The sequence below is a fragment of the Pseudophryne corroboree genome, unplaced genomic scaffold (genome assembly GCF_028390025.1).
Source record: "Pseudophryne corroboree isolate aPseCor3 unplaced genomic scaffold, aPseCor3.hap2 scaffold_121, whole genome shotgun sequence".
In the NCBI taxonomy this organism is placed as follows: Eukaryota; Metazoa; Chordata; class Amphibia; order Anura; family Myobatrachidae; genus Pseudophryne; species Pseudophryne corroboree.
In genome coordinates, this window is record NW_026967835.1 from 276,275 (window position 1) to 300,240 (window position 23,966).

Sequence of the window (23,966 nt, forward strand, 5' to 3'; positions counted from 1 at the left end):
TAGATAGCCTGACAGATAATTGTGTAGTGTACGCCCAGGATAACTGTTAGTCATGCTTTATTTTATGGCGGCACATAAATGGGTGGACAGATCCAGGGCAAGCACTGCCCACTCATGCATAGTTGTCAACTGATGTGAAGTTCCAGGGGGCAATCTCAGTTATAAAGGGAAGTATCTGGAAATTGTCCCTAGTTAAAAAAAAAAAAAAAATTTGATCAACTCCATTTATTTAGTATGATATCCCAGGTGATAGGATGCCGGCAGTCAGAACAACATACTTTATTAAATAACACATCTCAAACTACCATACCCAGGATTCAAACCTATAACCTGTTGAATTCTAATCAAACACCCTACCTATTGAGCTATTTGATCCTGCATAAAAATTGTGAACATTATATGAAGCTATTGGTACTTTGCAAAAAAAAAGAATCAGCATTACAACGCAGCAGATCCATGCAGTTTGCAGCCACACACTACATGTATCTGCTCAGCCACAATGCTGATTATTTCTTCACAAAGTACAAGGTGAGCTCCAAACAGAATTCTCTAGCTTAGAATTATACCTTTCTTTGCCAAACCTAGAAGTCGGGCCCCCCACCCTGGGATCCCCCAGAGGGAGGCCTGCACCGTCATGCGGCAGGCTTGTCCGTTTTGGAAGCAGGCTGATGGGCAGCCCAGGATTGCTTCAGTCTGGGCTTGGCAGGTCTGGAAACATGAGCTTGCTTTGGGTATGCCTGACCTTGGGTACGCTTTACCTGGAGGATGAAAGGGCCAAGAAAAGTACTTTTAGCCTTCTGCGTGGTAGGAGTCATACTAGGTAGGCAAGCTGTTTTAGCAGTAGCCAGATCAGCTACAATCTTATTGAGGTCTTCTCCAAAAGGAGATTCAACTGAGGCAGCACAAGGGAACTCTCATCTGGGGACAACAACTGCAGGGAGAACACATATTTTCAGATGAACATGGTAGGGCAGAAGGCTGCCTAATACTGAAGCACCCCCAAACAACAAATCAAATGCAACTTACTTGACAGAGATGTGCCTGAGCAACGGCCCTCCCCAGCCCTATCCCAAATCATACTTATTTTGCATAGGAGATACCATGGTCATGAAGATTGTTCTCCCAGGGTTAGGTTCATTCATTGCATTCTGGGTATGCTGACCCCTGTGATTTCCCCAAATGTGGGAAACTCGACTGCATTATTTGTGGTAGTGGGGGACTGTATTTGTGCTTTCCTCTGGTCAGCTCTGGTAAAATTCAGATTTCTTTGTCTCAGATCTTCCTCTAGCCTTGTTCTTCTTTCGAGAGTTCCCTTGTGCTGCCTCAGTTGGATCTCCTTCACTTGACAGGGGGGTGCCCGAGCAGCGACCCTCCCCAGCTCTAGCCCAACTCCTACTTACCTGCCAGGTGAGATACTATGATCATGAAGTTGCTTCTCCCAGGGCAAGGCTCACCCATTGCACTCTGGGTGTGCTGCCCCTGCGATTTCCCCAAATGTGGGAAACTTGACTGCATAATTTGAGTTTTCCCTGGTCGGCTCTCATGTAATTCAGATCTCTTTGTCTCAGGTCTCTCTCCAGCCTAGTTTGCTGTCTGGTTCCACTTCTTTTTTCTTGAGCCCCTCCCTTCTATACCCTTGTGCACTATCCTGACTTCTCCTCCCGTCTGCTTACTTTGTGCCTCCCAATGCACAATGCAAACTACGGGTAGTGCTGCAGGGCCCACACCCTTTTACTTGCTTTACAGAGCAGCTCTGGAGCTGTTACAGTGCCCAGCTGCTGCAAGAAATCAGCTTGAATGCTTCAGGGGCTGGGGAATGGCCAACATGAGCCCCACACCGAAGGAGGGTGGGGGTGCTTAATGCGAACTAGGGGTCATCCAAGCACCACAAAAGGCCTCCATGCCCTGCACGCTCCTTTTCTCTTTTCATATGCAGACAAGGGTTGAAGCCAACTTTGACCCACTGCTTGGATGACATCACCATATTCAAATCCATCTGCTGCAGGCCATCCCCCAGGAATGCTTGCACTAGTTGTTGCATTTGGTTTGTTGTTTGGGGGTGCTTCAGTATTAGGCAGCCTTCTGCCACCCCATGTTCATCTGAAAATATGTGTTCTCCCTGCAGTTGTTGTCCCCAGATGAGAGTTCCCTTGTGCTGCCTCAGTTGAATCTCCTTTACTTGACAGAGATGTGCCTGAGCAGCGGCCCTCCCCAGCCCTATCCCAAATCATACTTATTTTGCATAGGAGATACTATTGTCATGAAGATTGTTTTCCCAGGGTGAGGTTCATTCATTGCATTCTGGGTATGCTGACCCCTGTGATTTCCCCAAATGTGGGAAACTCGACTGCATTATTTGTGGTAGTGGTGGACTGTGTTTGTGCTTTCCTCTGGTCAGCTCTGGTAAAGTCAGATTTCTTTGTCTCAGATCTTCCTCTAGCCTTGTTCTTCTTTTGAGAGTTCCCTTGTGCTGCCTCAGTTGGATCTCCTTCACTTGAAAGGTAGTGCCCGAGCAGCGACCCTCCCCAGCTCTAGCCCAACTCCTACTAACCTGCCAGGTGAGATACTATGATCATGAAGGTGCTTCTCCCAGGGCAAGGCTCACCCATTGCACTCTGGGTGTGCTGCCCCTTGCGATTTCCCCAAATGTGGGAAACTTGACTGCATAATTTGTGTTTCCCCTGGACGGCTCTCGTATAATTCAGATCTCTTTGTCTCAGGTCTCTCTCCAGCCTAGTATGCTGTCTGTTTCCACTTCTCTTTTCTTGAGCCCCTCCCTTCTATAACCTTGTGCACTATCCTGACTTCTCCTCCCGTCTGCTTACTTTGTGCCTTCCAATGCACAATGCAAACTACAGGTAGTGCTGCAGGGCCCACACCCTTTTACTTGCCTTACAGAGCAGCTCTGGAGCTGTTACAGTACCCAGCTGCTGCAAGAAATCAGCTTGAATGCTTCAGGGGCTGGGGCATGGCCAACATGAGCCCCACACCGAAGGAGGGTGGGGGTGTTTAATGCGAACTAGGGGTCATCCAAGCGTCGCAAAAGGCCGCCATGCCCTGCATATCCCTTTTCTCTTTTCATAAGCAGACGAGGGTTGAAGCCAACTTTGACCCACTGCTTGGATGACATCACTTGCTGCCTTTCCAATGAAGCAAGTTTAATTTAGTAATAGGTGAAAAACCATCCCTACAAAGGTGTTAATCAGATACTTGGCTTTGTGGACACTTTTCAGAGAACAAATTAGTTAGCATAAAAATAAAGCCAGAAAATGAAGAGCTGTTTAATCACTCAATTGGATTTTTCTGCAAGCGTATTTCTTTTTCTCTGCAACCCACTGCTAAGTTGTGCTTCCTAGCTGTTCTTTTATAAAATCACTTAATCAAATCTAACTCTGATTACATCAGAGAAGGCCAGGTACCCTACACCATAAGAGGGGGTTTGAAATTTTGACTTGTCTACTTAAAGATCACCAAAATCTGATGACAAGGTCAATAACATCCCTGGGTGGGATTGAACCACCAACCCTTTGGTTAATAACCAAACACACTAACCGATTGCACCACCGAGACACTTTGCAAAAGTACATACTGACAAAGGTTAATAAGCATTCATCTAGAACGTTTCCTAGAAAACTTTAAAAAGTCAATAATCTGGAGAGTTTTTGTAAGATGTTTCTTCCATCAACCAATGAAGAAACGCATTGGTACTTTCCCATGATGAGTGAGTGCTTCAGGATCTCTTGCACTTACATGTGCAGCAGAGTACTGCAATGGAAGCATGCTGGGCCCCTTAACCCAGAGGTAGGCAGATTGAAACTATCCTCTGCTATATGCATTTTTTTTTTGTTAATTAAAGTAATCCAAAACTGGGATTGATATTTTTGCTCTTTTATTTTTACTTAAAGTACAATAACTTTTACCATTTTAATTTGTTTTAATAGTATATTGACAGTATTGTTTTCTTTCAAAAATCCACTTAATTTTCTTTACCCTATTATTAAAATGGTAATTGACAAAAACAAACTACATTGTCACCAGAAGAGCAATACAAAATGTATAAGTGATATATTAAAATCATCTTTCCAGCTTGAATTTCAATGATGCATTGGGGCAACGATTTTGTGAGAAACATCTTCACCCTTAAATAAAGATTTTCTTAATTCCTTACCTGTGTGCTAATTAGATATCACCTTGTTTTCACATTAAACAGACTTCCACATGAGAAAGCAGCAAGGATGCAGTGGCGTTAATGTTTCCTGGTGTCAACCTGTATTATTTCAGTAGATATTGAAATGAGGATGCATCTTGCTGCCTTTCCAATGAAGCAAGTTTAATTTAGTAATAGGTGAAAAACCATCCCTACAAAGATGTTAATCAGATACTTGGCTTTGTGGACACTTTTCAGAGAACAAATTTGTTAGCATAAAAATAAAGCCAGAAAATGAAGAGCTGTTTAATCACTCAATTTGATTTTTTTGCCAGCATATTTCTTTTTCTCTGCAAACCACTGCTAAATTGTGCTTCCTAGCTGTTTTTATAAAATCACTGAATCAAATCTAACTCTGATTACATCAGAGAAGGCCAGGTACCCTACACCATAACAGGGGTTTTTGAAATTTTGACTTGTCTACTTAAAGATCACCAAAATCTGATAACAAGGTCAATTACATCCCTGGGTGGGATTGAACCACCAACCTTTTGGTTAATAGCTGTATACACTAACTGATTGCGCCACAGCGACACTTTGCAAAAGTACATACTGACAAAGGCTAATAAGCATTCATCTAGAACGTTTCCTAGAAAAACTTTAAATAGTCAATAATCTGGAGAGTTTTTGTAAGATGTTTCTTCCATCAACCAATGAAGAAACACATTGGTACTTTCCCATGATGAGTGAGTGCTTCAGGATCTCTTGCAATTACATGTGCAGCAGAGTACTGTAATGGAAGCATGCTGGGTCCATAGCCCAGAGGTAGGCAGATTGAAACTATCCTCTGCTATATGCGTTTTTTTTTTGTTAATTAAAGTAATCCAAAACTGGGATTGATATTTTTGCTCTTTTATTTTTACTTAAAGTACAATAACTTTTACCATTTTCATTTGTTTTAATAGTATATTGACAGTATTGTTTTCTTTCAAAAATCCACTTAATTTTCTTTACCCGATTATTAAAATGGTAATTGACAAAAACAAACTACATTGTCACCAGAAGAGCAATACAAAATGTACAAGTGATATATTAAAATCATCTTTCCAGCTTGAATTTCAATGATGCATTGGGGCAACGATTTTGTGAGAAACATCTTCACCCTTAAATAAAGATTTTCTTAATTCCTTACCTGTGTGCTAATTAGATATCACCTTGTTTTCACATTAAACAGACTTCCACATGAGAAAGCACAAAGGATGCAGTGGCGTTAATGTTTCCTGGTGTCAACCTGTATTATTTCAGTAGATATTGAAATGAGGATGCATCTTGCTGCCTTTCCAATGAAGCAAGTTTAATTTAGTAATAGGTTAAAAACCATCCCTACAAATGTGTTAATCAGAAACTTGGCTTTGTGGACACTTTTCAGAGAACAAATTTGTTAGCATAAAAATAAAGCCAGAAAATGAAAAGCTGTTTAATCACTCAATTGGATTTTTTTGCCAGCATATTTCTTTTTCTCTGCAACCCACTGCTAAATTGTGCTTCCTAGCTGTTTTTATAAAATCACTGAATCAAATCTAACTCTGATTACATCAGAGAAGGCCAGGTACCCTACACCATAAGAGGGGGTTTGAAATTTTGACTTGTCTACATAAAGATCACCAAAATCTGATAACAAGGTCAATTACGTCCCTGGGTGGGATTGAACCACCAACCTTTTGGTTAATAGCCTTACACAGTAACTGATTGCGCCACAGCAACACTTTGTAAAAGTCCATACTGACAAAGGCTAATAAGCATTCATCTAGAACGATTCCTAGAAACATTTTAAAAAGTCAATAATGTGGAGAGTTTTTGTAAGATGTTTCTTCCATCAACCAATGAAGAAACACATTGGTACTTTCCCATGATGAGTGAGTGCTTCAGGATCTCTTGCACTTACATGTGCAGCAGAGTACTGTAATGGAAGCATGCTGGGTCCATAACCCAGAGGTAGGCAGATTGAAACTATCCTTTGCTATATGCATTTTTTTTTTGTTCATTAAAGTAATCCAAAACTGGGATTGATATTTTAGCTTTTATTTTTACTTAAAGTACAATAACTTTTACCATTTTAATTTGTTTTAGTGCAAATGGCATATCAGCAGTCAGCACTAACTGGTGACATGCCATTTGTACAAGTAAGCCATGTGTGACTAATATATAAACATGCTTTATTAAATAACACCTCAAACTATCATACCCAGGATTCAAACCTATAACCTGTTGAATTCTAATCAAACACCCTACCCATGGAGCTACTTGATCCTGCATCTTTTCTAACCTCCAAAAACAGATTCAGTTGCATTTTCCAGCGTGTTTTGTTTGCGCCTTTGCAAATGTCTTACATCGACAAACTTATTTAGTACTATTTTGCAAATAGGGTTACATTGTCGCAACATTGTGTTCCCTAATTGCTTGATTTTTTAAATGCAACAATTGATAAAGACACCTGATAATTGCTCTGTGGAGTCTTATTTTGTGTTTTGTGTTTAGTCTTTAGATCTGAATTTGAATGTACTTGTGAACTAACTTAATTTCCTACTTCTAAATTCATTCCTAAATTCACTACTTACATGAATCCTGTAGTTGGGCATTTTGGGACTTCGATTGTGGGCATTGTTTTGTGTCCAGACCAGCAGCAGGTGGTGTGCATTTGCTGGAAAGGCATCGAAGACCTCCGATATGCTGCATCTCCTGATGTGTGTCTCCCTCAAGTGGCTGTCAGCAAATGCCTGCTAGACACCCCATTCCAAGCTGATTGTGACATCATGGAACATGCATCATAGAACAGGCATGCTAAAACATGGGTCTTCAACCTGCGACCCTCCAGCTGCTGTGGAACTACACATCCCAGCATGCCCTGCCTCAGTTTTAGCATACCTTAATAGCAAAACTGTGGCAGGGCATGCTGGGATGTGTAGTTTCACAGCAGCTGGAGGGCCACAGGATGAAGACCCATGTGCTAGAGCCAAGCCGCAGGTACATTGAATGCTAGCAAGCTGAATATTTAAATCCTTTTTGTTCCACAGCATTCCAATGCGGAAGATTCCATGGAACCAGAGATCCTTCCATTGAGAAGGACATGCTGCCTGGATGACTACACTGTGCAAATTAAATCACGGAGCCAGTTGGCTTGTGGGTGGCTCTGGTGACTGGGTGGTTGGGTGGGTGGTGTGTCGGAAGTGGAGCGCATGCAAATGATTGTGTATCATCCAGCTAGTGAGAGAGAAAACTCATGCAGGAGTGTTCCTGCTTGTCAGTGGGTTATGCACCTTGCCAGACGTTAAATCTACATAGAGCAGCTGGAGGGGACAAGAGCAGGTTTGCAAAATATAGATAGAAGAGCATATATGCTGGCGCATTCTCCATGATTGTGTCAGCTTATGTTTTGGTGCACTGCACTTTCCTCCACTAAGTTTTAGCCATTTTTGTTAAGCTCAAGTGTAGTTGCTACTCGGCCTTTTGGCTGTGATCTTGTATCGTGGTTGAAGGGTCTGCTGGAGGGAGGGATTGTTTTCTTCATTGGCGAAAGACCAAAGATATTCCAGGATGGAAGGCTTGGGAACACTATCTGTTTTTCAGTTGTGGAAGAGCACATAGGTCGGATTGGACTACATTCTATAGTAAAGGATATCTTTCTATTTATTGACCCTCCCCTTATATGTGTCTGTGTTACAATAAAGCTTCGGTTTTGTGAATCCCTCACCCTCTTACACTCCACACCCATAGCCTTATTAACTGTTGTATTATTGTATACTTTAAATGTATAGTGCAGTTCATGATTTATAGTGTAGACTGGCCTGTGCTGTAGTTCTTGAACTGTACTATACCGTCAGCATTTGTATTGTGTTTTGGCTGTGCTGCAACACAGTATTTATGTGTGCAATGTTTATGTATGTTTTTTTTTATGCCAATAAAGACTGCTTTTTCAAGCCAATATCTGAAAACAATCAATGTTTATCTTTGATGGCAATAAAAGTGGTATGATATTTGATGCTTTTGAAATCCAATATCTGATATGTCCCCTATCTGGGAACCATATATTAAATGGCTTTTCAGAAAAGGGAGATGGGAGAAGAGCTTTCATTACTTGTAGGACCGATGCACATAAAGAAGCAAAAAAACATACATAAACATTACACACATAAGTACCGCGTTGCGGCACAGCCAAAACACAATAGAAATGCTGATGGTATAGTACAGTTCAAGAACTACAGCACAGGCCAGCCTACACTATAAATCATGAACTGCACTATACATTTAAACTGTACAATAATACAACAGTTAATAAGGCTATGGGTGTGGAGTGTAAGAGGGTGAGGGAATCACAAGCCCGAAGCTTTATTGAAAGACTGACACATATAAGGGGAGGTTTAATAAATAGAAAGACATCCTTTACTATAGAATGTAGTCCAATCCGACCTCTGTGCTCTTCCACAACTGAAAAACAGATAGTGTTCCCAAGCCTTCCATCCTGGAATATCTTTGTTCTTTCGCCAATGAAGAAAGCAATCCCTCCCTCCAGCAGACCCTTCAACCACAATACAAGATCACAGCCAAAAGGCCAAGAAGCAACTACACTTGAGCTTAACAAAAATGGCTAAAACTTAGTGGAGGAAAGTGCAGTGCACCAAAACATAAGCTGACACAATCATGGAGAATGCGCCAGCATATATGCTCTTCTATCTATATTTTGCAAACATGCTCTTGTCCCCTCCAGCTGCTCTATGTAGATTTAACGTCTGGCAAGGTGCATAACCCACTGACAAGCAGGCACACTCCTGCATGAGTTTTCACTCTCACTAGCTGGATGATACACAATCATTTGCATGTGCTCCACCTCCGACACACCACCCACCCAACCACCCAGTCACCAGAGCCACCCACAAACCAACTGGCTCCGTGATTTAATTTGCACAGTGTAGTCATCCAGGCAGCATGTCCTTCTCAATGGAAGGATCTCTGGTTCCATGGAATCTTCCGCATTGGAATGCTGCGGAACAAAAAGGATTTAAATATTCAGCTTGCTAGCATTCAATGTACCTGCGGCTTGGCTCTAGCACATGGGTCTTCATCCTGTGGCCCTCCAGCTGCTGTGAAACTACACATCCCAGCACGCCCTGCCACAGTTTTGCTATAAGGTATGCTAAAACTGAGGCAGGGCATGCTGGGATGTGTAGTTCCACAGCAGCTGGAGGGTCGCAGGTTGAAGACCCATGTTTTAGCATGCCTGTTCTATGATGCATGTTCCGTGATGTCACAATCAGCTTGGAATGGGGTGTCTAGCAGGCATTTGCTGACAGCCACTTGAGGGAGACACACATCAGGAGATGCAGCATATCGGAGGTCTTTGATGCCTTTCCAGCAAATGCACACCACCTGCTGCTGGTCTGGACACAAAACAATGCCCACAATCGAAGTCCCAAAATGCCCAACTACAGGATTCATGTAAGTAGTGAATTTAGGAATGAATTTAGAAGTAGGAAATTAAGTTAGTTCACAAGTACATTCAAATTCAGATCTAAAGTCTAGGTAGGCCTCACGTCCTGGCAGCCGCCAGCATTTAAAAATGCCTTGATTAGAGGTACGGAATTAAATGTAGATAAGAAGTAGACACAAAATAAGACTCCGCAGAGCAGTTATCAGGTGTTTTTATCAATTGTTGCATTTAAAAAATCAAGCAATTAGGGAACACAATGTTGCAACAATGTAACCCTATTTGCAAAATAGTACTAAATAAGTTTGTCGATGTAAGACATTTGCAAAGGCGCATCCAAAACACGCTGGAAAATGCAACTGAATCTGTTTTTGGAGGCTAGAATAGGAAATGTGCATCGGTCCTACAAGTACTGAAAGCTCTTCTCCCATCTCCCTTTTCTGAAAAGCCATTTAATATATGGTTCCCAGATAGGGGACATATCAGATATTGCCTTTCAAAAGCAGCAAATATCATACCACTTCTATTGCCATCAAAGATAAACATTGATTGTTTTCAGATATTGGATTGAAAAAGCAGTCTTTATTGACATAAAGAAGCAAAAAAACATACATAAACATTACACACATAAGTACTGTGTTGCAGCACAGCCAAAACACAATACAAATGCTGTCGGTATAGTACAGTTCAAGAACTACAGTACAGGTCAGCCTACACTATAAATCATGAACTGCACTATACATTTAAACAATACAATAGTTAATAAGGCTATGGGTGTGGAGTGTAAGAGGGTGACGGAATCACAAGCCCAAAGCTTTATTGAAAGACAGACACATATAAAGGGAGGATTAATAAATACAAAGATACCCTTTACTATAGAATGTAGTCCAATCCGGTCTTTCAACTCTTCCACAACTGAAAAACGGATAGTGTTCCCAAGCCTTCCATCCTGGAATATCTTCCGTCTCTCGCCAATGAAGAAAACAATCCCTCCAGCAGACTCTTCAACCACAATACAATATCACAGCCAAAAGAGCGAGAAGCAACTACACTTGCGTTTAAACAAAATGGCTAAAACTTAGTGGAGGAAAGTGCAGTGCACCAAAACATAAGCTGACACAATCATGGAGAATGCGCCAGCATATATGCTCTTCTGTGTATATTTTCCAAACCTGCTCTTGTCCCCTCCAGTTGCTCCATGTAGATTTGACGTCTGGCAAGGTGCATAACTCACTGACAAGCAGGCACACTCCTGCATGAGTTTTCTCTCTCACTAGCTGGATGATACACATTCATTTGCATGTGCTCCACCTCCGACACACCGCCCACCCAACCACCCAGTCACCAGAGCCACCCACAAGCCAACTGGCTCCGTGATTTAATTTGCACAGTGCAGTCATCCAGGCAGCATGTCCTTCTCAATGGAATAATCTCTGGTTCCATGGAATCTTCCGCATTGGAATGCTGCGGAACAAAAAGGATTTAAACATTCAGCTTGCTAGCATTCAATGTACCTGCGGTTTGGTTCTAGCACATGGGTCTTCATCCTGTGGCCCTCCAGCTGCTGTGAAACTACACATCCCAGCATGCCCTGCCACAGTTTTGCTATTAAGGTATGCTAAAACTGAGGCAGGGCATGCTGGGATATGTAGTTCCACAGCAGCTGGAGGGTCGCAGGTTGAAGACCCATGTTCTAGCATGCCTGTTCTATGATGCATGTTCCGTGATGTCACAATCAGCTTGGAATGGGGTGTCTAGCATGCATTTGCTGACAGCCACTTGAGGCAGACACACATCAGGAGATGCAGCATATCGGAGGTCTTCGATGCCTTTCCAGCAAATGCACACCACCAGCTGCTGGTCTGGACACAAAACAATGCCCACAATTGAAGGCTCAAAATGCCCAACTACAGGATTAATGTAAGTAGTGAATTTAGGAATGAGTTTAGAAGTAGGAAATTAAGTTAGTTCACAAGTACATTCAAATTCAGATCTAAAGACTAGGTAGGCCTCACGTCCTGGCAGCACCCAGCATTTAAAAATGCCTTGATTATAGGTAGGGAATTAAATGTAGATAAGAAGTAGACACAAAAGAAGACTCCACAGAGCAATTATCAGGTGTCTTTATCAATTTTTGCATTTAAAAAATCAAGCAATTAGGGAACACAATGTTGCGACAATGTAACCCTATTTGCAAAATAGTACTAAATAAGTTTGTCGATGTAAGACATTTGCAAAGGCGCAAACAAAACACGCTGGAAAATGCAACTGAATCTGTTTTTGGAGGTTAGAATAGATGCAGGATCAAGTAGCTCAATGGGTAGGGTGTTTGATTAGAATTTAACAGGTTATAGGTTTGAATCCTGGGTATGATAGTTTGAGGTGTTATTTAATAAAGTATGTTTATATATTAGTCACACATGGCTTACTTGTACAAATGGCATGTCACCAGTTAGTGCTGACTGCTGATATGCCATTTACACAAACATGCCATGTGTGACTGTATATGCATTTAAGGAGGGCACCCCTGCAATACCACAAACCATTGAGTGTCAAGTATACTAGATATATCTTCATATCTCATGTGCTTTCTCTGAGACCAATCTTGTTATGCCCCTTCCCCACAAGGCATGCGCCTTTTGTCCATATTGCAAAAATGGGGGGGAGGGCATATAATTCTCTGTCACAGGGCACCAAAAAGTCTAGTTATGGCTCTGGTATGCATTATGTAATCTGGCAGACCATCTCTCCAACACTGGCTGGTTGGAATAGAAATCCGGTTATCTATGTGAGCAAATGACCATCAACGATTTACTCTCAAACACTAAAAAATGGACAAAAATGGTCCCCTAAACAAATTGGTTAAATTTTGGGTTTAACCAATTTGTGTAATGACCATTTTTGACCACTTTTCTAGTGTTTGGGAGCAAATGGTTAATTGACATTTGCTCCTATACATTACCAGATTTTCATTCCATCCATCCAGACTGGATAGATAGCCTGACAGATAATTGTGTAGTGTACGCCCAGGATAACTGTTAGTCATGCTTTATTTTATGGCGGCACATAAATGGGTGGACAGATCTAGGGCAAGCACTGCCCACTCATGCATAGTTGTCAACTGATGTGAAGTTCCAGGGGGCAATCTCAGTTATAAAGAGAAGTATCTGGAAATTGTCCCTAGTTAAAAAAAAAAAAAAATTTTTTATCAACTCCATTTATTTAGTATGATATCCCAGGTGATAGGATGCCGGCAGTCAGAACAACATACTTTATTAAATAACACATCTCAAACTACCATACCCAGGATTCAAACCTATAACCTGTTGAATTCTAATCAAACACCCTACCTATTGAGCTATTTGATCCTGCATAAAAATTGTGAACATTATATGAAGCTATTGGTACTTTGCAAAAAAAAAGAATCAGCATTACAACGCAGCAGATCCATGCAGTTTGCAGCCACACACTACATGTATCTGCTCAGCCACAATGCTGATTATTTCTTCACAAAGTACAAGGTGAGCTCCAAACAGAATTCTCTAGCTTAGAATTATACCTTTCTTTGCCAAACCTAGAAGTCGGGCCCCCCACCCTGGGATCCCCCAGAGGGAGGCCTGCACCGTCATGCGGCAGGCTTGTCCGTTTTGGAAGCAGGCTGATGGGCAGCCCAGGATTGCTTCAGTCTGGGCTTGGCAGGTCTGGAAACATGAGCTTGCTTTGGGTATGCCTGACCTTGGGTACGCTTTACCTGGAGGATGAAAGGGCCAAGAAAAGTACTTTTAGCCTTCTGCGTGGTAGGAGTCATACTAGGTAGGCAAGCTGTTTTAGCAGTAGCCAGATCAGCTACAATCTTATTGAGGTCTTCTCCAAAAGGAGATTCAACTGAGGCAGCACAAGGGAACTCTCATCTGGGGACAACAACTGCAGGGAGAACACATATTTTCAGATGAACATGGTAGGGCAGAAGGCTGCCTAATACTGAAGCACCCCCAAACAACAAATCAAATGCAACTTACTTGACAGAGATGTGCCTGAGCAACGGCCCTCCCCAGCCCTATCCCAAATCATACTTATTTTGCATAGGAGATACCATGGTCATGAAGATTGTTCTCCCAGGGTTAGGTTCATTCATTGCATTCTGGGTATGCTGACCCCTGTGATTTCCCCAAATGTGGGAAACTCGACTGCATTATTTGTGGTAGTGGGGGACTGTGTTTGTGCTTTCCTCTGGTCAGCTCTGGTAAAAGTCAGATTTCTTTGTCTCAGATCTTCCTCTAGCCTTTGTCTTCTTTCGAGAGTTCCCTTGTGCTGCCTCAGTTGGATCTCCTTCACTTGACAGGGGGGTGCCCGAGCAGCGACCCTCCCCAGCTCTAGCCCAACTCCTACTTACCTGCCAGGTGAGATACTATGATCATGAAGTTGCTTCTCCCAGTGCAAGGCTCACCCATTGCACTCTGGGTGTGCTGCCCCTGCGATTTCCCCAAATGTGGGAAACTTGACTGCATAATTTGAGTTTTCCCTGGTCGGCTCTCATGTAATTCAGATCTCTTTGTCTCAGGTCTCTCTCCAGCCTAGTTTGCTGTCTGGTTCCACTTCTTTTTTCTTGAGCCCCTCCCTTCTATACCCTTGTGCACTATCCTGACTTCTCCTCCCGTCTGCTTACTTTGTGCCTCCCAATGCACAATGCAAACTACGGGTAGTGCTGCAGGGCCCACACCCTTTTACTTGCTTTACAGAGCAGCTCTGGAGCTGTTACAGTGCCCAGCTGCTGCAAGAAATCAGCTTGAATGCTTCAGGGGCTGGGGAATGGCCAACATGAGCCCCACACCGAAGGAGGGTGGGGGTGCTTAATGCGAACTAGGGGTCATCCAAGCACCACAAAAGGCCTCCATGCCCTGCACGCTCCTTTTCTCTTTTCATATGCAGACGAGGGTTGAAGCCAACTTTGACCCACTGCTTGGATGACATCACCATATTCAAATCCATCTGCTGCAGGCCATCCCCCAGGAATGCTTGCACTAGTTGTTGCATTTGGTTTGTTGTTTGGGGGTGCTTCAGTATTAGGCAGCCTTCTGCCACCCCATGTTCATCTGAAAATATGTGTTCTCCCTGCAGTTGTTGTCCCCAGATGAGAGTTCCCTTGTGCTGCCTCAGTTGAATCTCCTTTACTTGACAGAGATGTGCCTGAGCAACGGCCCTCCCCAGCCCTATCCCAAATCATACTTATTTTGCATAGGAGATACTATTGTCATGAAGATTGTTCTCCCAGGGTGAGGTTCATTCATTGCATTCTGGGTATGCTGACCCCTGTGATTTCCCCAAATGTGGGAAACTCGACTGCATTATTTGTGGTAGTGGTGGACTGTGTTTGTGCTATCCTCTGGTCAGCTCTGGTAAAAGTCAGATTTCTTTGTCTCAGATCTTCCTCTAGCCTTGTTCTTCTTTTGAGAGTTCCCTTGTGCTGCCTCAGTTGGATCTCCTTCACTTGAAAGGTAGTGCCCGAGCAGCGACCCTCCCCAGCTCTAGCCCAACTCCTACTAACCTGCCAGGTGAGATACTATGATCATGAAGGTGCTTCTCCCAGGGCAAGGCTCACCCATTGCACTCTGGGTGTGCTGCCCCTTGCGATTTCCCCAAATGTGGGAAACTTGACTGCATAATTTGTGTTTCCCCTGGACGGCTCTCGTATAATTCAGATCTCTTTGTCTCAGGTCTCTCTCCAGCCTAGTATGCTGTCTGTTTCCACTTCTCTTTTCTTGAGCCCATCCCTTCTATAACCTTGTGCACTATCCTGACTTCTCCTCCCGTCTGCTTACTTTGTGCCTTCCAATGCACAATGCAAACTACAGGTAGTGCTGCAGGGCCCACACCCTTTTACTTGCCTTACAGAGCAGCTCTGGAGCTGTTACAGTACCCAGCTGCTGCAAGAAATCAGCTTGAATGCTTTAGGGGCTGGGGCATGGCCAACATGAGCCCCACACCGAAGGAGGGTGGGGGTGTTTAATGCGAACTAGGGGTCATCCAAGCGTCGCAAAAGGCCGCCATGCCCTGCATATCCCTTTTCTCTTTTCATAAGCAGACGAGGGATGAAGCCAACTTTGACCCACTGCTTGGATGACATCACTTGCTGCCTTTCCAATGAAGCAAGTTTAATTTAGTAATAGGTGAAAAACCATCCCTACAAAGGTGTTAATCAGATACTTGGCTTTGTGGACACTTTTCAGAGAACAAATTTGTTAGCATAAAAATAAAGCCAGAAAATGAAGAGCTGTTTAATCACTCAATTGGATTTTTCTGCAAGCGTATTTCTTTTTCTCTGCAACCCACTGCTAAGTTGTGCTTCCTAGCTGTTCTTTTATAAAATCACTTAATCAAATCTAACTCTGATTACATCAGAGAAGGCCAGGTACCCTACACCATAAGAGGGGGTTTGAAATTTTGACTTGTCTACTTAAAGATCACCAAAATCTGATAACAAGGTAAATTACGTCCCTGGGTAGGATTGAACCACCAACCTTTTAGTTAATAACCGAACACACTAACTGATTGCGCCACAGAGACACATTGCAAAAGTATATACTGACAAAGGCTAATAAGCATTCATCTAGAACGTTTCCTAGAAAAACTTTAAAAAGTCAATAATCTGGAGAGTTTTTGTAAGATGTTTCTTCCATCAACCAATGAAGAAACACATTGGTACTTTCCCATGATGAGTGAGTGCTTCAGGATCTCTTGCACTTACATGTGCAGCAGAGTACTGCAATGGAAGCATGCTGGGCCCATAACCCAGAGGTAGGCAGATTGAAACTATCCTCTGCTATATGCATTTTTTTTTTGTTAATTAAAGTAATCCAAAACTGGGATTGATATTTTTGCTCTTTTATTTTTACTTAAAGTACAATAACTTTTATTATTTTAATTTGTTTTAATAGTATATTGACAGTATTGTTTTCTTTCAAAAATCCACTTAATTTTCTTTACCCTATTATTCAAATGGTAATTGACAAAAACAAACTACATTGTCACCAGAAGAGCAATACAAAATGTACAAGTGATATATTAAAATCATCTTTCCAGCTTGAATTTCAATGATGCATTGGGGCAACGATTTTGTGAGAAACCTCTTCACCCTTAAATAAAGATTTTCTTAATTCCTTACCTGTGTGCTAATTAGATATCACCTTGTTTTCACATTAAACAGACTTCCACATGAGAAAGCAGCAAGGATGCAGTGGCGTTAATGTTTCCTGGTGTCAACCTGTATTATTTCAGTAGATATTGAAATGAGGATGCATATTGCTGCCTTTCCAATGAAGCATGTTTAATTTAGTAATAGGTGAAAAACCATCCCTACAAAGGTGTTAATCAGATACTTGGCTTTGTGGACTCTTTTCAGAGAACAAATTTGTTAGCATAAAAATAAAGCCAGAAAATGAAGAGCTGTTTAATCACTCAATTGGATTTTTCTGCCAGCATATTTCTTTTTCTCTGCAACCCACTGCTAAATTGTGCTTCCTAGCTGTTTTTTTTCATAAAATCACTTAATCAAATTTAACTGATTACATCAGAGTAGGCCAGGTACCCTACACCATAAGAGAGGGTTTGAAATTTTGACTTGTCTACTTAAATATCACCAAAATCTGATCACAAGGTCAATTACGTCCCTGGGTGGGATTGAACCACCAACTTTTTGGTTAATAGCCGTACACACTAACTGATTGCGCTACAGCAACACTTTGTGAAAGTACATACTGACAAAGGCTAATAAGCATTCATCTAGAACGTTTCCTAGAAAAACTTTAAATAGTCAATAATCTGGAGAGTTTTTGTAAGATGTTTCTTCCATCAACCAATGAAGAAACACATTGGTACTTTCCCATGATGAGTGAGTGCTTCAGGATCTCTTGCACTTACATGTGCAGCAGAGTACTGTAATGGAAGCATGCTGGGTCCATAACCCAGAGGTAGGCAGATTGAAATTATCCTCTGCTATATGCATTTTTTTTGTTAATTAAAGTAATCCAAAACTGGGATTGATATTTTTGCTCTTTTTATTTTACTTAAAGTACAATAACTTTTACCTTTTTAATTTGTTTTAATAGTATATAGACAGTATTGTTTTCTTTCAAAAATCCACTTAATTTTCTTTACCCGATTATTAAAATGGTAATTGACAAAAACAAACTACATTGTCACCAGAAGAGCAATACAAAATGTACAAGTGATATATTAAAATCATCTTTCCAGCTTGAATTTCAATGATGCATTGGGGCAACGATTTTGTGAGAAACATCTTACCCTTAAATAAAGATTTTCTTAATTCCTTACCTGTGTGCTAATTAGATATCACCTTGTTTTCACATTAAACAGACTTCCACATGAGAAAGCAGCAAGGATGCAGTGGCGTTAATGTTTCCTGGTGTCAACCTGTATTATTTCAGTAGATATTGAAATGAGGATGCATCTTGCTGCCTTTCCAATGAAGCAAGTTTAATTTAGTAATAGGTGAAAAACCATCCCTACAAAGATGTTAATCCGATACTTGGCTTTGTGGACACTTTTCAGAGAACAAATTAGTTAGCATAAAAATAAAGCCAGAAAATGAAGAGCTGTTTAATCACTCAATTGGATTTTTCTGCCAGCATATTTCATTTTCTCTGCAAACCACTGCTAAATTGTGCTTCCTAGCTGTTTTTTGATAAAATCACTTAATCAAATCTAACTCTGATTACATCAGAGTAGGCCAGGTACCCTACACCATAAGAGGGGGTTTGAAATTTTGACTTGTCTACTTAAAGATCACCAAAATCTGATGACAAGGTCAATAACATCCCTGGGTGGGATTGAACCACCAACCCTTTGGTTAATAACCAAACACACTAACCGATTACACCACAGAGACACTTTGCGAAAGTACATACTGACAAAGGCTAATAAGCATTCATCTAGAACGTTTCCTAGAAAACTTTAAAAAGTCAATAATCTGGAGAGTTTTTGTAAGATGTTTCTTCCATCAACCAATGAAGAAACGCATTGGTACTTTCCCATGATGAGTGAGTGCTTCAGGATCTCTTGCACTTACATGTGCAGCAGAGTACTGCAATGGAAGCATGCTGGGCCCCTTAACCCAGAGGTAGGCAGATTGAAACTATCCTCTGCTATATGCATTTTTTTTTGTTAATTAAAGTAATCCAAAACTGGGATTGATATTTTTGCTCTTTTATTTTTACTTAAAGTACAATAACTTTTACCATTTTAATTTGTTTTAATAGTATATTGACAGTATTGTTTTCTTTCAAAAATCCACTTAATTTTCTTTACCCTATTATTAAAATGGTAATTGACAAAAACAAACTACATTGTCACCAGAAGAGCAATACAAAATGTACAAGTGATATATTAAAATCATCTTTCCAGCTTGAATTTCAATGATGCATTGGGGCAACGATTTTGTGAGAAACATCTTCACCCTTAAATAAAGATTTTCTTAATTCCTTACCTGTGTGCTAATTAGATATCACCTTGTTTTCACATTAAACAGACTTCCACATGAGAAAGCAGCAAGGATGCAGTGGCGTTAATGTTTCCTGGTGTCAACCTGTATTATTTCAGTAGATATTGAAATGAGGATGCATCTTGCTGCCTTTCCAATGAAGCAAGTTTAATTTAGTAATAGGTGAAAAACCATCCCTACAAAGATGTTAATCAGATACTTGGCTTTGTGGACACTTTTCAGAGAACAAATTTGTTAGCATAAAAATAAAGCCAGAAAATGAAGAGCTGTTTAATCACTCAATTGGATTTTTTTGCCAGCATATTTCTTTTTCTCTGCAAACCACTGCTAAATTGTGCTTCCTAGCTGTTTTTATAAAATCACTGAATCAAATCTAACTCTGATTACATCAGAGAAGGCCAGGTACCCTACACCATAACAGGGGTTTTTGAAATTTTGACTTGTCTACTTAAAGATCACCAAAATCTGATGACAAGGTCAATAACATCCCTGGGTGGGATTGAACCACCAACCTTTTGGTTAATAGCCGTACACACTAACTGATTGCGCCACAGCGACACTTTGCAAAAGTACATACTGACAAAGGCTAATAAGCATTCATCTAGAACGTTTCCTAGAAAAACTTTAAATAGTCAATAATCTGGAGAGTTTTTGTAAGATGTTTCTTCCATCAACCAATGAAGAAACACATTGGTACTTTCCCATGATGAGTGAGTACTTCAGGATCTCTTGCAATTACATGTGCAGCAGAGTACTGTAATGGAAGCATGCTGGGTCCATAGCCCAGAGGTAGGCAGATTGAAACTATCCTCTGCTATATGCGTTTTTTTTTTGTTAATTAAAGTAATCCAAAACTGGGATTGATATTTTTGCTCTTTTATTTTTACTTAAAGTACAATAACTTTTACCATTTTCATTTGTTTTAATAGTATATTGACAGTATTGTTTTCTTTCAAAAATCCACTTAATTTTCTTTACCCGATTATTAAAATGGTAATTGACAAAAACAAACTACATTGTCACCAGAAGAGCAATACAAAATGTACAAGTGATATATTAAAATCATCTTTCCAGCTTGAATTTCAATGATGCATTGGGGCAACGATTTTGTGAGAAACATCTTCACCCTTAAATAAAGATTTTCTTAATTCCTTACCTGTGTGCTAATTAGATATCACCTTGTTTTCACATTAAACAGACTTCCACATGAGAAAGCAGCAAGGATGCAGTGGCGTTAATGTTTCCTGGTGTCAACCTGTATTATTTCAGTAGATATTCAAATGAGGATGCATCTTGCTGCCTTTCCAATGAAGCAAGTTTAATTTAGTAATAGGTGAAAAACCATCCCTACAAAGGTGTTAATCAGAAACTTGGCTTTGTGGACACTTTTCAGAGAACAAATTTGTTAGCATAAAAATAAAGCCAGAAAATGAAGAGCTGTTTAATCACTCAATTGGATTTTTTTGCCAGCATATTTCTTTTTCTCTGCAACCCACTGCTAAATTGTGCTTCCTAGCTGTTTTTATAAAATCACTGAATCAAATCTAACTCTGATTACATCAGAGAAGGCCAGGTACCCTACACCATAAGAGGGGGTTTGAAATTTTGACTTGTCTACATAAAGATCACCAAAATCTGATAACAAGGTCAATTACGTCCCTGGGTGGGATTGAACCACCAACCTTTTGGTTAATAGCCTTACACAGTAACTGATTGCGCCACAGCAACACTTTGCAAAAGTCCTTACTGACAAAGGCTAATAAGCATTCATCTAGAACGATTCCTAGAAACATTTTAAAAAGTCAATAATGTGGAGAGTTTTTGTAAGATGTTTCTTCCATCAACCAATGAAGAAACACATTGGTACTTTCCCATGATGAGTGAGTGCTTCAGGATCTCTTGCACTTACATGTGCAGCAGAGTACTGTAATGGAAGCATGCTGGGTCCATAACCCAGAGGTAGGCAGATTGAAACTATCCTCTGCTATATGCATTTTTTTTTGTTAATTAAAGTAATCCAAAACTGGGATTGATATTTTTGCTCTTTTATTTTTACTTAAAGTACAATAACTTTTACCATTTTAATTTGTTTTAATAGTATATTGACAGTATTGTTTTCTTTCAAAAATCCAATTAATTTTCTTTACCCGATTATTAAAATGGTAATTGACAAAAACAAACTACATTGTCACCAGAAGAGCAATACAAAATGTACAAGTGATATATTAAAATCATCTTTCCAGCTTGAATTTCAATGATGCATTGGGGCAACGATTTTGTGAGAAACATCTTCACCCTTAAATAAAGATTTTCTTAATTCCTTACCTGTGTGCTAATTAGATATCACCTTGTTTTCACATTAAACAGACTTCCACATGAGAAAGCAGCAAGGATGCAGTGGCGTTAATGTTTCCTGGTGTCAACCTGTATTATTTCAGTAGATATTGAAATGAGGATGCATCTTGCTGCCTTTCCAATGAAGCAAGTTTAATTTAGTAATAGGTGAAAAACCATCCCTACAAAGATGTTAATCAGATACTTGGCTTTGTGGACACTTTTCAGAGAACAAATTTGTTAGCATAAAAATAAAGCCAGAAAATGAAGAGCTGTTTAATCACTCAATTGGATTTTTTTGCCAGCATATTTCTTTTTCTCTGCAACCCACTGCTAAATTGTGCTTCCTAGCTGTTTTTATAAAATCACTGAATCAAATCTAACTCTGATTACATCAGAGAAGGCCAGGTACCCTACACCATAACAGGGGTTTTCGAAATTTTGACTTGTCTACATAAAGATCACCAAAATCGGATAACAAGGTCAATTACATCCCTGGGTGGGATTGAACCACCAACCTTTTGGTTAATAGCCTTACACAGTAACTGATTGCGCCACAGCAACACTTTGCAAAAGTCCATACTGACAAAGGCTAATAAGCATTCATCTAGAACGATTCCTAGAAACATTTTAAAAAGTCAATAATGTGGAGAGTTTTTGTAAGATGTTTCTTCCATCAACCAATGAAGAAACACATTGGTACTTTCCCATGATGAGTGAGTGCTTCAGGATCTCTTGCACTTACATGTGCAGCAGAGGACTGTAATGGAAGCATGCTGGGTCCATAACCCAGAGGTAGGCAGATTGAAACTATCCTCTGCTATATGCATTTTTTTTTTGTTAATTAAAGTAATCCAAAACTGGTATTGATATTTTTGCTCTTTTATTTTTACTTAAAGTACAATAACTTTTACCATTTTAATTTGTTTTAATAGTATATTGACAGTATTGTTTTCTTTCAAAAATCCACTTAATTTTCTTTACCCGATTATTAAAATGGTAATTGACAAAAACAAACTACATTGTCACCAGAAGAGCAATACAAAATGTACAAGTGATATATTAAAATCATCTTTCCAGCTTGAATTTCAATGATGCATTGGGGCAACGATTTTGTGAGAAACATCTTACCCTTAAATAAAGATTTTCTTAATTCCTTACCTGTGTGCTAATTAGATATCACCTTGTTTTCACATTAAACAGACTTCCACATGAGAAAGCAGCAAGGATGCAGTGGCGTTAATGTTTCCTGGTGTCAACCTGTATTATTTCAGTAGATATTGAAATGAGGATGCATCTTGCTGCCTTTCCAATGAAGCAAGTTTAATTTAGTAATAGGTGAAAAACCATCCCTACAAAGATGTTAATCAGATACTTGGCTTTGTGGACACTTTTCAGAGAACAAATTTGTTAGCATAAAAATAAAGCCAGAAAATGAAGAGCTGTTTAATCACTCAATTGGATTTTTTTGCCAGCATATTTCTTTTTCTCTGCAAACCACTGCTAAATTGTGCTTCCTAGCTGTTTTTATAAAATCACTGAATCAAATCTAACTCTGATTACATCAGAGAAGGCAAGGTACCCTACACCATAACAGGGGTTTTTGAAATTTTGACTTGTCTACTTAAAGATCACCAAAATCTGATAACAAGGTCAATTACATCCCTGGGTGGGATTGAACCACCAACCTTTTGGTTAATAGCCGTACACACTAACTGATTGCGCCACAGCGACACTTTGCAAAAGTACATACTGACAAAGGCTAATAAGCATTCATCTAGAACGTTTCCTAGAAAAACTTTAAATAGTCAATAATCTGGAGAGTTTTTGTAAGATGTTTCTTCCATCAACCAATGAAGAAACACATTGGTACTTTCCCATGATGAGTGAGTACTTCAGGATCTCTTGCAATTACATGTGCAGCAGAGTACTGTAATGGAAGCATGCTGGGTCCATAGCCCAGAGGTAGGCAGATTGAAACTATCCTCTGCTATATGCGTTTTTTTTTTGTTAATTAAAGTAATCCAAAACTGGGATTGATATTTTTGCTCTTTTATTTTTACTTAAAGTACAATAACTTTTACCATTTTCATTTGTTTTAATAGTATATTGACAGTATTGTTTTCTTTCAAAAATCCACTTAATTTTCTTTACCCGATTATTAAAATGGTAATTGACAAAAACAAACTACATTGTCACCAGAAGAGCAATACAAAATGTACAAGTGATATATTAAAATCATCTTTCCAGCTTGAATTTCAATGATGCATTGGGGCAACGATTTTGTGAGAAACATCTTCACCCTTAAATAAAGATTTTCTTAATTCCTTACCTGTGTGCTAATTAGATATCACCTTGTTTTCACATTAAACAGACTTCCACATGAGAAAGCAGCAAGGATGCAGTGGCGTTAATGTTTCCTGGTGTCAACCTGTATTATTTCAGTAGATATTCAAATGAGGATGCATCTTGCTGCCTTTCCAATG

The 23,966-nt window shown here is 40.1% G+C and overlaps 8 non-coding genes across 8 annotated transcripts; all 8 read left to right on the forward strand.

Moving 5' to 3' along the window:
• Positions 1-1,076: 1,076 nt before the first annotated feature.
• On the forward strand, positions 1,077-1,240 carry LOC134992072 (U1 spliceosomal RNA). The gene has a single exon (XR_010196266.1). It is a non-coding gene; the product is annotated as a U1 spliceosomal RNA (small nuclear RNA).
• Positions 1,241-1,392: 152 nt separating this feature from the next.
• On the forward strand, positions 1,393-1,555 carry LOC134992521 (U1 spliceosomal RNA). Its single transcript, XR_010196679.1, has one exon. It is a non-coding gene; the product is annotated as a U1 spliceosomal RNA (small nuclear RNA).
• A 674-nt stretch (positions 1,556-2,229) lies between these two features.
• Positions 2,230-2,393, forward strand: LOC134992223 (U1 spliceosomal RNA). Its single transcript, XR_010196408.1, has one exon. It is a non-coding gene; the product is annotated as a U1 spliceosomal RNA (small nuclear RNA).
• A 150-nt stretch (positions 2,394-2,543) lies between these two features.
• On the forward strand, positions 2,544-2,707 carry LOC134992364 (U1 spliceosomal RNA). The gene has a single exon (XR_010196536.1). It is a non-coding gene; the product is annotated as a U1 spliceosomal RNA (small nuclear RNA).
• A 10,991-nt stretch (positions 2,708-13,698) lies between these two features.
• LOC134992143 (U1 spliceosomal RNA) lies at positions 13,699-13,862 on the forward strand. Its single transcript, XR_010196332.1, has one exon. It is a non-coding gene; the product is annotated as a U1 spliceosomal RNA (small nuclear RNA).
• A 152-nt stretch (positions 13,863-14,014) lies between these two features.
• On the forward strand, positions 14,015-14,177 carry LOC134991909 (U1 spliceosomal RNA). Its single transcript, XR_010196127.1, has one exon. It is a non-coding gene; the product is annotated as a U1 spliceosomal RNA (small nuclear RNA).
• Positions 14,178-14,851: 674 nt separating this feature from the next.
• On the forward strand, positions 14,852-15,015 carry LOC134992213 (U1 spliceosomal RNA). The gene has a single exon (XR_010196398.1). It is a non-coding gene; the product is annotated as a U1 spliceosomal RNA (small nuclear RNA).
• A 151-nt stretch (positions 15,016-15,166) lies between these two features.
• LOC134992365 (U1 spliceosomal RNA) lies at positions 15,167-15,330 on the forward strand. Its single transcript, XR_010196537.1, has one exon. It is a non-coding gene; the product is annotated as a U1 spliceosomal RNA (small nuclear RNA).
• Positions 15,331-23,966: the final 8,636 nt, after the last annotated feature.